At 42.0% G+C, this 14,410-nt stretch overlaps 1 protein-coding gene across 1 annotated transcript in view; it reads left to right on the forward strand.

The window, feature by feature from the left end:
- The window catches only part of HBEGF (heparin binding EGF like growth factor), a 204,165-nt gene that overhangs the window by 87,288 nt on the left and 102,467 nt on the right, over nt 1–14,410 (forward strand). The gene's annotated exons all lie outside the window — the stretch shown is intronic.

The following is a 14,410-nucleotide window of genomic DNA, read 5'->3' on the forward strand; positions in this document are numbered from 1 at the left end:
GAGCACAGATTTTGCTAGCATAGTTTGCGGGTGACATTGGCAGAGCCCTTAAAAGGTACCAGAACAGCAGAAAAAAACAAAGTGACCCCATTGTAGAAACTGCACCTCTCAATAAATTCCTCTATGGCTGCCTGAATAGTTTGTAAAATCCATGTAAGGTTTTCTTCTGGAGAATTGCCAAATATGGTATCCATGCATTGTGCCCCCATACAGTGTACCCCATACAGTGTAGCGCCCCCATAGATTGTGCCCAGCTTGTGCTCCTGGAGAAACGCACCGTATAGATTGTTAATTGAGTTCTCCCCACTACAATATTTCCAAACATGTGGCTTCTTACTGCAGTTTAGACACAGTGGGGCTGAGAAGGAGGGGAAGGTACTTAGAATTGGGAATGCAGATTTCACTGGATTTTATTTGAGGGAGTAGGAGGGACGTTGCTTTTTCTTTGTTCTATCAGTAATGTGGGAACCACTATTTTTAGAGTGACAGATAACGGACCAGAGTGGGGGCTGGTATTAAGTGGTAACATTTTGGTGTACATAACATTTTTTGATTACTTTCAGTATAAAGTGGGATCACATTCTTGTATTCTACGCTGAGTACTTATGTCATGAAAATGCCACAAAAATCTGATTCTGATGGAACTACTCACTCTAATGAAGCAGATGGAGACATTTTGCACTGCATTTGGTATCTCTTCTGGTGGTATCCATCTTTGTGAGCTTGCATAGAATTGTTGTCATCCAGACATGTGCGCTAAAAAGATGCCTAAAATAATGTGACAAAACTGGAGCACAGACCAGACTGAGTTCAAAGTGACTCCATCTGCCTCATTATAGTAAGTGGCTATCTGAATTGAGTTTTTTGGGATGTACATGGAAACCCTGACGTAAGCGCTCAGCGGAGAGTACAAGATAAATGTGACCCGATCCTTATTCCAATTTCTGGGAGGCAGCATGAACAGATAGACAACAGTACAAGAATAGTTCTTATGTTTATTTTTGCATGGTTTACTGTGCGGTACAAGTGATAAGACGACTTAAAGGCTTATAAAACACACATTGCAGATATGGTGCATTTTTGCCATGCAAATTTGCTAACAAAACCTGAAGCAATCCGGATGCCAGCAAAGTGAATGAGAAACTTGAATGAGAAACCTAGCTTTCACAAAGAACGGATGCACACGTTCTAAACGTGTTGCTTTTGCACTTCTGTCTTGTAACAAAAAATATTTTTAACTTTATTATGGAATAGAATTTAAAGAAATTTTTACCAAGAGCTTGAAATAGATTTTTTTTTTACATTTCAGAAATGTTGCTTATTTGTGACTTGCGGACTTGGTGCAGAAAATAATCTGAAGCATGTCAATTCGCTGTGTGTTTTGCCAGAGTTTTTCACCATTGACTTCACTCAAATCAGTAAAAATGCAGGCAAAAATGCTCATTCTTTGTGCCAAATCACAGGTCCTGAAGTCAGCCATTCAACTTAGTGAAGGAAATGTGAATGAGGTTATTAACCCCTTCACCCCCAAGGGTGGTTTGCACGTTCATGACCGGGCCAATTTTTACAATTCTGACCACTGTACCTTTATGAGGTCATAACTCTGGAACGCTTCCATGGATCCCGGTGATTCTGACATTGTTTTCTCGTGACATATTGTACTTCATGTTAGTGGTAAAATTTCATTCAAATAACTTGCATTTATTTGTGAGAAAAACGGAAATTTGGCGAAAATTTTGAAAATTTCGCGATTTTCCAACTTTGAATTTTTATGCCCTTAAATCACAGAGATACGGCACACAAAAAACTTGATAACTAACATTTCCCACATGTTTACTTTACATCAGCACAATTTTGGAACCAAAATTTTTTTTTGTTAGGAAGTTATAAGGGTTAAAAGTTGACCAGCGATTTCTCATTTTTACAACACCATTTTATTTTTAGGACCACATCACATTTCAAGCCACTTTGAGGGGTCTATATGATAGAAAATACCCAAAAGTGACACCATTCTAAAAACTGCACCCCTTAAGGTGCTCAAAACCACATTCAAGAAGTTTATTAACCCTTTAGGTGCGTCACAGGAATTTTTTTGAATATTTAAAAAAAAATGAACATCTAACTTTTTTTCATAAAAAAAATAGTTCAGGTTCAATTTTTTTTATTTTACCAAGGGTAACAGGAGAAATTGAACTGCAAAAGTTATTGTGCAATTTGTCCTGAGTACGCAGATACCTGATATGTGGGGGGGAACGACTGTTTCGGCGCATGGCAGAGCTCAGAATGGAAGGAGCGCCGTTTGACTTTTTCAATGCAAAATTGGCTGGAATTCAGATTGGACGCCATTTCACATTTGGAGAGTCCCTGATGTACCTAAACAGTGGAAACCCCCTACAAGTGACCCCATTTTGGAAACTAGACCCTCCAAGGAACTTATCTAGATATGTGGTGAGAACTTTGAACCCACAAGGGCTTTACAGAAGTTTATAACGTAGAGCGGTACAATTAAAAAAATCATATTTTTTCCACAAAAATGATCTTTTCACCCCAATTTTTATTTTCCCAAGGGTAACAGGACCCTAAAAGTTATTGTGCAATTTGTCCTGAGTACGCTGATACCCCACATGTGGGGGTAAACCACTATTTGGGCGCATGGCAGAGCTCGGAAGGGAAGCAGCGCCATTTGACGTTTTTTGGCTGGAATTGAGATCGGACACGATGTCGCGTTTGGAAAACCCCTGATGTACCAAAACAGTGGAAACCCCCCACAAATGACACTATTTTGGAAACTAGACCCCCTAAGGAACTTATCTAGATGTGTGGTGAGAACTTTGAACCCCCATGGGCTTCACAGAAGTTTATAACATAAAGCCATACAATTAAAAAATCATATTTTTTCCACAAAAATGATCTTTTCACCCTCAATTCTTATTTTTCCAAGGGTAACAGGACCCTAAAAGTTATTGTGCAATTTGTCCTGAGTACGCTGATACCCCACATGTGGGGGTAAACCACTATTTGGGCGCATGGCAGAGCTCGGAAGGGAAGCAGCGCCATTTGACGTTTTGGGCTGGAATTGAGATCGGACACCATGTCGCATTTGGAAAACTCCTGATGTACCAAAACAGTGGAACCCCCCCACAAATGACACCATTTTGGAAACTAGACCCCCTAAGGAACTTATCTAGATGTGTGGTGAGCACATTGACCCCCCCAGTGCTTCACAGAAGTTTATAACACCCGGGCGTGAAAATAAAAAATTCGTATTTTTTCCACAAACATGATCTTTTAATCACCATTTTTTTATTTTCCCAAGGGTACCAGGAGAAATTGGACCACAAAAGTTGTTGTCCAATTTGTCCTGAGTATGCTGATACCCCATATGTGGGAGAAAACTACTGTATGGGCACACGTCGGGGCTCGGAAGGGAAGTAGTGACGTTTTGGAATGCAGACTTTGATGGAATGGTCTGCGGGTGTCATGTTGCCTTTGGAGAGCCCCTAATGTACCTAAACAGTGGAAACCCCCCACAAATGACACAATTTTGTATACTAGACCCCCCAAGGAACTTATCTAGATGTGTGGTGAGCACTTTGAACCCCCCAGTGCTTCACAGAAGTTTACAACGCCCGGGCGTGAAAATAAAAAATTCGTATTTTTTCCACAAACATGATCTTTTAGTCACCATTTTTTTATTTTCCCAAGGGTACCAGGAGAAATTGGACCCCAAAAGTTGTTGTCCAATTTGTCCTGAGTATGCTGATACCCCATATGTGGGAGAAAACTACTGTATGGGCACACGTCGGGGCTCGGAAGGGAAGTAGTGACGTTTTGGAATGCAGACTTTGATGGAATGGTCTGCGGGTGTCATGTTGCCTTTGGAGAGCCCCTAATGTACCTAAACAGTGGAAACCCCCCACAAATGACCCCATTTTGAAAACTAGACCCACTAAGGAACGTATCTAGATGTGAGGTGAGCACTTTGAACCCCCAAGGGCTTCACAGAAGTTTATAATGCCAGGGCATGAAAATAAAAAAATCGTATTTTTTCCACAAACATGATCAATTAGTCCCCAATTTTTTCATTTTCCCAAGGGTAACAGGAGAAATTGGACCCCAAAAGTTGTTGTCCAATTTGTCCTGAGTACGCTGACACCCCATATGTGGGAGAAAACTACTGTATGGACACACGTCGGGGCTCGGAAGGGAAGCAGTGACGTTTTGGAATGCAGACTTTGATGGAATGGTCTGCGGGTGTCATGTGCGTTTGGAGAACCCCTGATGTACCTAAACTATTGAAACTCCCCACAAGTGACCCCATTTTGGACACTAGACCCCCCACGGAACTTATCTAGATGTGTGGTGAGCACTTTGAACCCCCAAGTGCTTCACAGAAGTTTATAACACTCGGACGTGAAAATAAAAAAATCATTTTTTTCCACAAAAATGATATTTTTGCCCCCAATTTTTTATTTTCCTAAGGGTAACAGGAGAAATTGGACCCCAAAAATTGTTTTGCAATTTGTCCTGAGTAGGCTGATACCCTACATGTGGGGGTAAAACACTGTTTGGGCGCATAGCAGAGCTTGGAAGGGAAGGAGCACCATTTGACTTTTTCAACTCAGAATTGGCTGGAATTGAGATCAGACGCCATGTTGCATTTGGAGAGCCCCTGATGTGCCCAAACAGTGGAAACCCCCAATTCTAACTCCAACCCGAACCCCAACACGCCCCTAACCCTAACCCTAGCCCTAACCCTAGCCCTAACCCTACCCCAACACACCCCTAGCCCTAACCCTAATGGAAAAATGGAAATAAATACATTTTTTTAATTTTATTATTCTTCCCTAACTAAGGGGGTGATAACGGGGGGTTTGATTTACTATTTATGGCGGTTTTTATGTTTGGCGGCTGTCGCACGCTAAAAGACGCTTTTTAAGGTAAAAATAGTTTTTGCATCACCACATATTGAGAGCTATAATTTTTCCGTATTTTGACCCACCGAGTCATGTGAGGTCTTATTTTTTGCGGGACAAGTTGAAGTTTTTATTGGTACCATTTTCGGGCACGTGAAATTTTTTGATCGCTTTTTATTCCGATTTTTGGGACGCAGAATGAACAAAAACCAGCGTTTCATGAATTTCTTTTGGGGGGGGTGCGTTTACACCGTTCCGCGTGCGGTAAAATTGATAAAGCGGTTTTATTCTTCGGGTCAGTACAGTTACAGCGATACCTCATTTAGATCGTTTTTTATGTTTTTGTCGGTTTTATGCAATGAAAACTGTTTTATATAAAAAATAATTATTTTTGCATCGCTTTATTCAGCGAGCTATAACTTTTTTATTTTTTCGCTGATGATGCTGTGTGGCAGCTCGTTTTTTGCGGGACAAGATGACATTTTCAGCGGTACCATGGCTATTTATATGCGTCTTTTTGATCGCGCGTTATTACACTTTTTGTTTGGCAGTATGATAATAAATCATTATTTTTTGCTTCGTTTTTTATTTTTATTTTTTAAGGGGTTCGCTAAAAGGGTTAACTAATGGGACAGTTTTATAGGGCGGGTCGTTACGGACGCGGCGATACCTAATATGTTTACTTTTATTGTTTTTTTTTTATTATTATTTCCAAAAAATGGATTTATTGGGGGAATTTTTTATTTTTTTTTCTAATTTATTTGGCGATTTTTTTTAAATTATTTTTACACTTTTTTTTATTTTTTTTTTTACTTTATTAAATAGTCCCAGGTGGGACATCACTGTCCTGTGACAGATCGCTGATCTGTCACATCACAGATCACTGTGACAGATCAGCGATCTGGCACAGGCACTGCAGAAGGCTTCCTCGTGCCTGCGCTTTGCAGGCACTGAGGAAGCCAGCTTCCGCAGGCCCCCGAAGGCCCCCGTCGCCATCTTGGATTCGGGGGCCTGGAGGAAGGGAGTCGCCCGCAGCAGCGCTGCACATTGCGCTGCCGTGGGGGGCTCAGGGAAGCACGGAGGGAGCCCCCTCCCTGCCGATGCTTCCCTTTAACCCCCGGTACACCGCGATCGTGTTTGATCGCGGTGTGCAAGGGGTTAACGTGTCGGGGGTGGTCCGTGACCTCCCCTGACACATTGTGCCGGGTGTCAGCTGTGATAATCAGCTGACACCCGGCCGCGATCAGCGGCGCTCACCACGTGGGCGCCGCTGATCGTGCCGACGTACTATCCCGTCCCCGGTCATACGGGCCCAGGTACCGTGGACGGGATAGTACGTCGGATGGCAGGAAGGGGTTAAAGCCTGTGTGATGCTTCACAACTTCACCAGAATCCATGACTGTTCCTCTTATGATGGTGATGAAGTTGCGATTGGAAATAATGGCAGGGATAATCCACATGTAATTCATCCACGTCGTCAGCCCTCAGGAGATTATTTTGTTTCACCAGAGGGATAAACTCCATGGCAAGGAAATGCAGTTTCTATGTTGTGATTTTTGAGTTTTTGGGTGTAAAAAATAAAGTAATGTTAATGTTTGCAGAGTGTGTTGTGTTTGCGTAATAATGTCTGACATAGGTAAACCAACACATCACCTAGCTGTTCATAACATCACAAAAGACTCATATTGATATAACTTTATAAAATGCAAAAAATTTCAGTACTTTCACAAAAATACGCTATTTGTGCCATATTGTGGCATATTGGGCCTATAAAACTTGGCCTATATTAAATATAAAAATAAAACAAATTTCCAAGAATATTTTAACCTACAAGTTATGGTAGTTTGGGGTTGGTGATGGTGGGAGGGCAGCTTGTGAGGTTTGCCTTGGTTGTTGTGCAACCTCTATTTCACCCTATGGGTTGGCAGATGCTGAACTAGGATGATGTACCATGGAAGGATCCTCTGGTGGAGGAGAGTAGTGGGCAGTTGGGTACTGAAATTGGTACTCCTGGGTAGTGGCGTGCCCAATTGGTTCATACCCCCTAATATGGCTATGTCGACCATACCCATGTTGGGACCAGCCTCCAACAGTGGGTCTGATCAAGTGGCCATATTGGGCAGGTGCAGTATGGTCATAAATTTGGACCTGTGTTGGCCAATGTTGGGTTGGGGCGCGCTGTAGCTGAAGTGTAGGCATCCGGGGAGGAAGTGGCTCAGAAACTGATTGAGCCTGCACTTCTGGTGGTCCCAGCATTTGCAGTTGGTTACTACTAGACAATTGCCACCTTTCCAAAAATGGAAATACCGGGTTTGGGTTATTTGGTGGTGTGCAGGCATCAATCAGGATCTGTATTGCTCCGTGCAAATGGACAGAGGTACCGTGCCAGACTGCAGGCGTAAGCTTCCTCCCCATCATCATTTACAGTCCTGGCCAAATAGTCCAACACCCAATTGTCCACTTGCCTCCTGGTGCCTGTGGTTGTTAGCTCTCTCCTGCACCGGCCACGGCGTGTGATGGCAGCAGCCTGGGTTGAGGTATCCAGAGGCAAGGTTGGGCTGCTACTGTTGCCCTTGTCCTCCTCTGGATTTGCCTCCTGTGGTGCAGATGCAGCTGGTGGTGGTGGTTGGATGCCGTTTAAAGGTGCAGAAGATGGGCAAGCCACTTTTCAACTTCCCCCACTGGATCTGTATTGACCTCGGAGTCCGATGCTCACTCCCTCTCCGTAAGGTTTGACTCAGTTCTGTTTTTTTTATAAAAAAATGAAGATTAAAAAAACGTATTAAGATTTGTCCGTAACAGCATGCATCAAATGTGGCGTCATGCATGCTCTTACGGTCTTCGATCCATAACGGGAGCCAGAAAATTTAGACAATCAAAGTAGATATACTTTCTTTTCGTGGGAGCTGCATCTCCACACCTGGCCCGCTGCTGTCGCTCCTGCTGGTACTGGTTCCTGCAGCTGCTCCACCATCTTGTGACATCAGTGACTGCAACATAACGCAAAAAAAGTTTTAACATTCAGTGTGTTTGTATTGCAAAATTTAGTTTACATTGTAATGTGGATAAAAAAGTGCCACAAGATAAGAGTAGAATGTGCAGCATGAATGATGATACAATGATGATACAATGATAAAGTAATAAAAATAATAATAACAAATGGCAAAATTTGTGAAAAAAATGCCTTTATTAAAATGTATCTATCCCCCTGACGAAGGAGATTTTATTTCCGAAACGCGCGTCGGGGCGCGTCATTATATTATCCACATTGCGGTCATTGGCTTACAGGTATTTTTTTGGTTTAATAGCACACGCCTTAGGGCGTTTTTTACTTATTTGCACAGCTGCACTTTTGGCACATCTATTAATGTATATTTATTTTTCTGTGTCACTATAATTATGCACTTTTTTACCTGTATTATTAATTAAGACTTTCTTGTTATGGAACGGGTTTTCCAATATACATAAGTATACCGCATATGTGGTTTTATATTTTATTATTATTTTTTCTTTTTTATGATTATATATATATATAATTTTAATGCACTTAATTGTTGTGCCAATATATTTTAATAAAGGCATTTTTTTCACAAATTTTGCCATTTGTTATTATTATTATTTTTATTACTTTATCATTGTATCATCATTGTATCATCATTCATGCTGCACATTCTACTCTTATCTTGTGGCACTTTTTTATCCACCCTTGAGTAAATCTCTTTATACACACCGGATGGTCTGCCATCCTTTTCTTGGGAGATTGGTTCAATCACACTTTTTTATATATTTATATCTTTATTTATATTAATGTGATTATTACATTTTATATTAGTATCTTGTGTGTTTGTATTTTTTCTCCTTGTCTATTCTCATACATTGTAATGTGGCCTGCTACTTGGCAAGTGTAAAGTGTGAAATAGGCCTCATATTATACAAAAAACATCACATATGATGATTTTCTGTTCGTTTGGTAACACATGTGTTACTTTTATTAATAGTACTTTTTAATGATTGTACTTACTAATTTGTTGCTGGGCCTCACGAGGTCTTTCCTCAAAGTCGGGGTACATTTGTTTGCAGATTCTTCTCCATGCTGCCTCCTTACGTGCCCGGTCTGCATAGTGTGCGTCCCGTTGATCCCATATTTCTGGCCTCTCTTGCACAGAATGATGAGCATCTCCACGTTAATGTGTGTGGTCATAATGCTGGACTCAGTGGAGGCGTGTTTCCTGGATTTTTCTAGAGGTTGCCAGGGAAATTTGCATGCCAAAGTTTCCTGACAATGCCTGATTCAATTTTCTGTCACGTGGAGAATGCTTGTGTATTTGTTGCAAGTCACACGCATGGTCCGTGTGTTGTCCGTTTTTTTCTCACACCCATAGACTTGCAGTCAAGACTCGGCCGATATACGGTGCAAATCGCAGCATGCTGTGATTTCACTCGCACGTATAATACGGCCGAGAAAAAAAACTGTGATGGGAACTGCTCTATAGATTAACAGCGGTCCGAGTGCTATGCGATGTTTTTATCGCATAGCACTCGTCCGTATTCCTCTCTAGTGTGACTCCGGCCTCAGGAAGAGTTCAGGCATGTCTCTAATGTCCACTCACCCTCCTACCCCAATCACTGCAACCAGTGATAAGGCTATCTTCTGGAAAGCAGTCAGCTACAATTGAACCTTCTGCAGAACAGTCAACTACAGCTCCAGTCTGCTCATCATGTTTCAGTGGCATGTAAAATTTTGGGCACCCCTCGTCAAAATGACTTATTGTGTATAGTTAAGCAAGTTGAAGATGAAATGATCTCTAAAAGGCCTAAAGTTAACCACTTTCTAACATCAGACATAATAATCCATCCCTGTGCCCTGGGACTATTTGACCAGGGACAGATTATTACGTCTGCGTGATCGCTCGCGTACAAGGGGGGTGCAGACGATCGCCGCCTGGTGTCAGCTGATTCTGACAGCAGGCTCAGGAGCACTTCAACAGCCGACATGCTGCGATCGAATGAGATTGCAGCATTCCGGGTGCTGGCAGAGGGCTGACAGCCACTCTGGATCGGACACAACATGGCGTGACGCGGTGTCCCGTTCGTTGTCATGGTGACCCGATGTCGTCGACATCCGGGTCACCAGACCTAGAAAACGTGCTGATCATGCCAAGTGCATGCTGAGCAAGTTTGTCTATCAGTGCAGAGCTGACAGTATCTACAGCATGGGAATGCTGCTGCATCTCCATGCTATTGAGGCGATCAGTCTGCAAAAAATGATTGTCCCATAGTGGGACAAAGTAAAAAAGTTAGAAGAAAGTAAAACATGTTTTTTAAATAATTGTAAAAATATTTTTAAAAAATTAAAAGATATTGTATCTCTAAATATTTGAATGAAAAGAAACCAAACAATAAAAGACACATATTTGGTATTGCCGCTTCCGCAATTACCCAACCTATAAAACTATTCCACTAGTTTACTCCTTTAGTGAACACCATAAAAAAACAGAAAAAATTGCTTTATCATCATACGGCAAAGCAAAAAATGGAATAAAAAAAAGCGGATATAAATAAACATGGTACTGCTGAAACGTCATCTTGTACCACAAAAAAACAAGCCGCCATACTCCATCAGTGAAAAAATAAAAAAGTTATAGCTCTCAGAATAAAGGGATGCAAAAATAATTATTTTTTCAATAAAATAGTTTTATTGAATTAAAGCTCCAAAACATAAAAAACTAAATAAATGAGTCTGTACAGACCCGAAGAATAAAGCTGCCTTATCAATTATACCACACACTGAACAGCATAAACCACCCCCTACCCCCCCCCCCAAAAAAAAAATAAATCATGAATTACTGGTTTTTGTTCATTCTGCCTCCTAAAAATTGAAATAAAAAGGATAAAAAAATGTCATGTACCCAAAAATGGTATCAATAAAAACGGCAACTCTTGCTGAAAAAACAAGACCTCACATAACTCTGTGTGCCAAAAAATGGAAAAATTAGAGCTCTCAAAATTTTTTTTTTTGCAATAAAAAGCATCCTTTAATGTGTGACAGCAGCCAAACATAAAAAACCCCATATAAATCTAGTATTGCTGTAATCGCATCGACCCGAAGAATAAAGTTGCCTAGTCACTTATACTGCGCGAGGAACTGCATAAAAAATAAATGAAACCAATTCTTCACCTGCTGTTGATTTTTTTTCATTCTGCCTCCCAAAGATCGCAGTAAGGTTTGGAGCACATTTATCCTGCGCTCTGTACTGAGCGCTTACACTGGGGTAAATCTCTGAAATACGTGAATCAGACAGAACCCCCAGCAGAAAATTCCCTATAATGTGGCAGATGGAGGCACTGTGGATGCCATCTAACCTGTGATCAAGCGGTATCTGTCTTTTTATGATTGCATAAAAGTGCCGTCGGCCACAGTTTTGTGCACTTCTGAAAATAAAGACCCCACTGAACAGAGGCCAGACGGAATCTAGAGTAACTCTGCTGCCTCATTATTGTGAATGGATCCCTCGGGGGTTTCATCTGAATCACGTTGCTCAGAGATTTAGATGGAAACCCCAAAGTAAGATCTCAATCGTTATGTGAATGTTCCCAATAAAAACTTCAACTCAATCCACAAAAAAGCAAGCCTTCACTCAGGTCTGTCATTTGTTAACGGAAATATAGGGTGCTTCCACGTTACTGGTAGCACAAAGGCTCTGGAAAAGCGAAATGGCTCCTCACCAAAAGAAATTCAGCAAATTCTGCTCTCCAAAATCCAAATGCTCCCTCCTGAGCCCCACAGTGTACCTAAACCACATATTGCGTCCAGGTTTTGGCATTTCTGAAGCGATGAAAGCCCGCATAACTTATGGGTGCATGCCTCCAGAAGCACGGGTTGGGTATAACGTACTGGTGACTGCAACGTACTTGTGACTTCAACGTACGGGTCATACAGCGTACTAGTCACTACAACAGCAAATAGCAATTTTCACTCGGCAACTTTCATAGCTGCTTGTTTCTGGAAGATACCCATGGAGTCAAAATCGTCACTACACCTGTATATAAATTCCCCAAGGGGTATAATTTCCAAAATGGGGCCACTTGAGAGAGGGTTCTGCTCTTCTAGCAAATAGGGGTTCTGTATATGGAGTCTGTGAACTGTTCCAGGACAATCTGCGGTCCAGGAGACAAATAGCGCTCTGTTCCTCCCGAGTCTTTCCGTATGGCTAAGTAGTACTGTACAGCCACATATGGGGTATTGCCACAGTCCGAAGAAATTGTGGGGCAATTTTTGGTGCCATTTTTACCCACTACTTGAGTGAAAATGTAATATCTGGGACTAAAACAAAATTTTGGTGGTAAAAATGTTGTCTTCAGTGCTCCTATGGTATAAAATTATGTGACACACCCATGGTGTTAATATGATCACTGAACCCCTAGATTAATTCATTGAGATATTCATTGTCCAAATAAAAAAAATTGGATCCCATTCCAAAAATTCCTGTGAAGCACCTGAAGGGTTAACAAACTTCTTGAACGTGGTTTCAGCACTTTGAGGGGTGCAGTTTTTAAAATGGTGTCACTTTTGGGTATCTTCTAACATATAGCCCCCTCAAAGTGACTTCAAATGAGATGTGGTCCCTAAACAAAATTTTATTGAAAAAATCAGAAATTGTTGGTCTACTTTTAAACCTTATAACTTTCTAAGAAAAAACTATTTTGGTTTCCAAAATTGTGCTGATGTAAAGTAGACATGTGGGAAATGTTACTTATTAAGTATTTTGTGTGACATATCTCTGTGATTTAAGGGCATGAAAATTCAAAGTTGTAAAAATTGCAAAATTTTAATTTTTTTTGCCAAATTTCCATTTTTTTCACAAATAAACACAAGTCATAGCAAATAAATTTTACCACTATCATGAAGTACAATATGTTGTGAAAAACAGCCTCAGAATCACCGGGATCCGTTGAGGTGTTTGAGTTATTACCTCATAAAGGGACATTGGTCAGAATTGTAAAAACTGGCTTGGTCATTAACCTGCAAACCACCCTCGGGGGTAAAGGGGTTAAAGATGGCACATTTCCTTTGTATTTTAGGCAAAAATAAATTGTCATTTTTTTTAGATTTTGAAAATTACAAAAAGGAAAATGGGCCAATAGAAAAGTTTTGGCACCCTTGAACATTAGTGTGCGCAGATAACTTGGACCAAGCTTTCAGACCTTAACCTCTTTCCAACGTCGGGCGTAATAGTACGCCGATATCAGACTCCTTCTCTTTGATGTGGGCTTCGGTGGTGAGCCCATCTGCCTCATTATAGTGAGTGGTTATTTTTTGGGATGTACACAGAAACTCCGACATAAGCGCTGTGATAAAACACTCCGGGATCGCCTTTGCTGGGGCCAAAGGTCACGTGCGTTCAGCATGAAACTCAGGCGCAGAGCTGGGATTTGGGTATAACTGACACTGGGTCAGGTTTATTAATGGTGAAAGCAATGCATAAAGAAATAAAACATAAAACAAACCCTTGCCTGTCCGGCACTAACTAAACAAAGTACAACCTAACTACCAACTGGCGGGCTTCTCCCATCCAGCCAAACCACAGTTGCAGTGGGCACTGCTCTCACTCACGTGTGTCTCTCACACAGACAGGCTCTCTGTGTTCCCAGGCTGAGACACTCACACAACCACCTGGCATCCTTTTATATCCACCTCCCATTATTCATTAGCAAGCAGGTGCGATACTGACCAGACTAGGCCACATAGGAAAGGAATCTGGGCGAGATATACCTGCCCTCATCCACTATTCCCACATGATTCTCACATATCCCCCCCCCTCTGCTCAGACCACTCCGGTCGAGCAATGACACCCGCCAAACAGTGCACTCGGGACAGGGCATCTGCATTTCCCATCTGTACCCCTGGGCGGTGCTCCACCGTAAAAGTGTAGGTCTGCAGGGCAAGGAACCACCGGGTCACCCGGCTATTCCGTTCCTTGTTCAAGTGCACTTGAGAGGGGCATGGTCCGTGATCAGCCTGAACTTTCGGCCCACCAGGTAATATTTGAGGGCCTCTAGAGCCCACTTAATGGCGAGGCACTCTTTTTCTACGACTGCATACCTTTGCTCGTGTTTATTCAGCTTCCTGCTGAGATAGAGGACTGGGTGTTCCACTCCGTCCCTCACTTGTGAGAGTACGGCCCTGATACTGGTATCAGAGGCATCCGTTTGTACCACAAACTCACTGCGGAAGTCCGGAGTCACCAGTACGGGCTGAGAGCAAAGTGCCCGTTTTAGGCTATGGAAGGCTTCTTCAGCCGCTAAACTCCATTTAATCATGACGGAGTCTTTCCCTTTTGTAAGATCCGTCAGGGGGGTAGCGATGGCTGCAAAATTGGGTATGAACCGGCGATAATAACCGGCGATCCCCAGGAAGGCTTGCACCTGCTTCTTGTTGACAGGTTGTGGCCAGTCCTGAACCGCCTGAATCTTATCAACCTGGGGTTTAACAA

The sequence above is a fragment of the Dendrobates tinctorius genome, unplaced genomic scaffold (genome assembly GCF_039654945.1).
Source record: "Dendrobates tinctorius isolate UK_male_01 unplaced genomic scaffold, ASM3965494v1 ptg000036l, whole genome shotgun sequence".
Classification (NCBI taxonomy): Eukaryota; Metazoa; Chordata; class Amphibia; order Anura; family Dendrobatidae; genus Dendrobates; species Dendrobates tinctorius.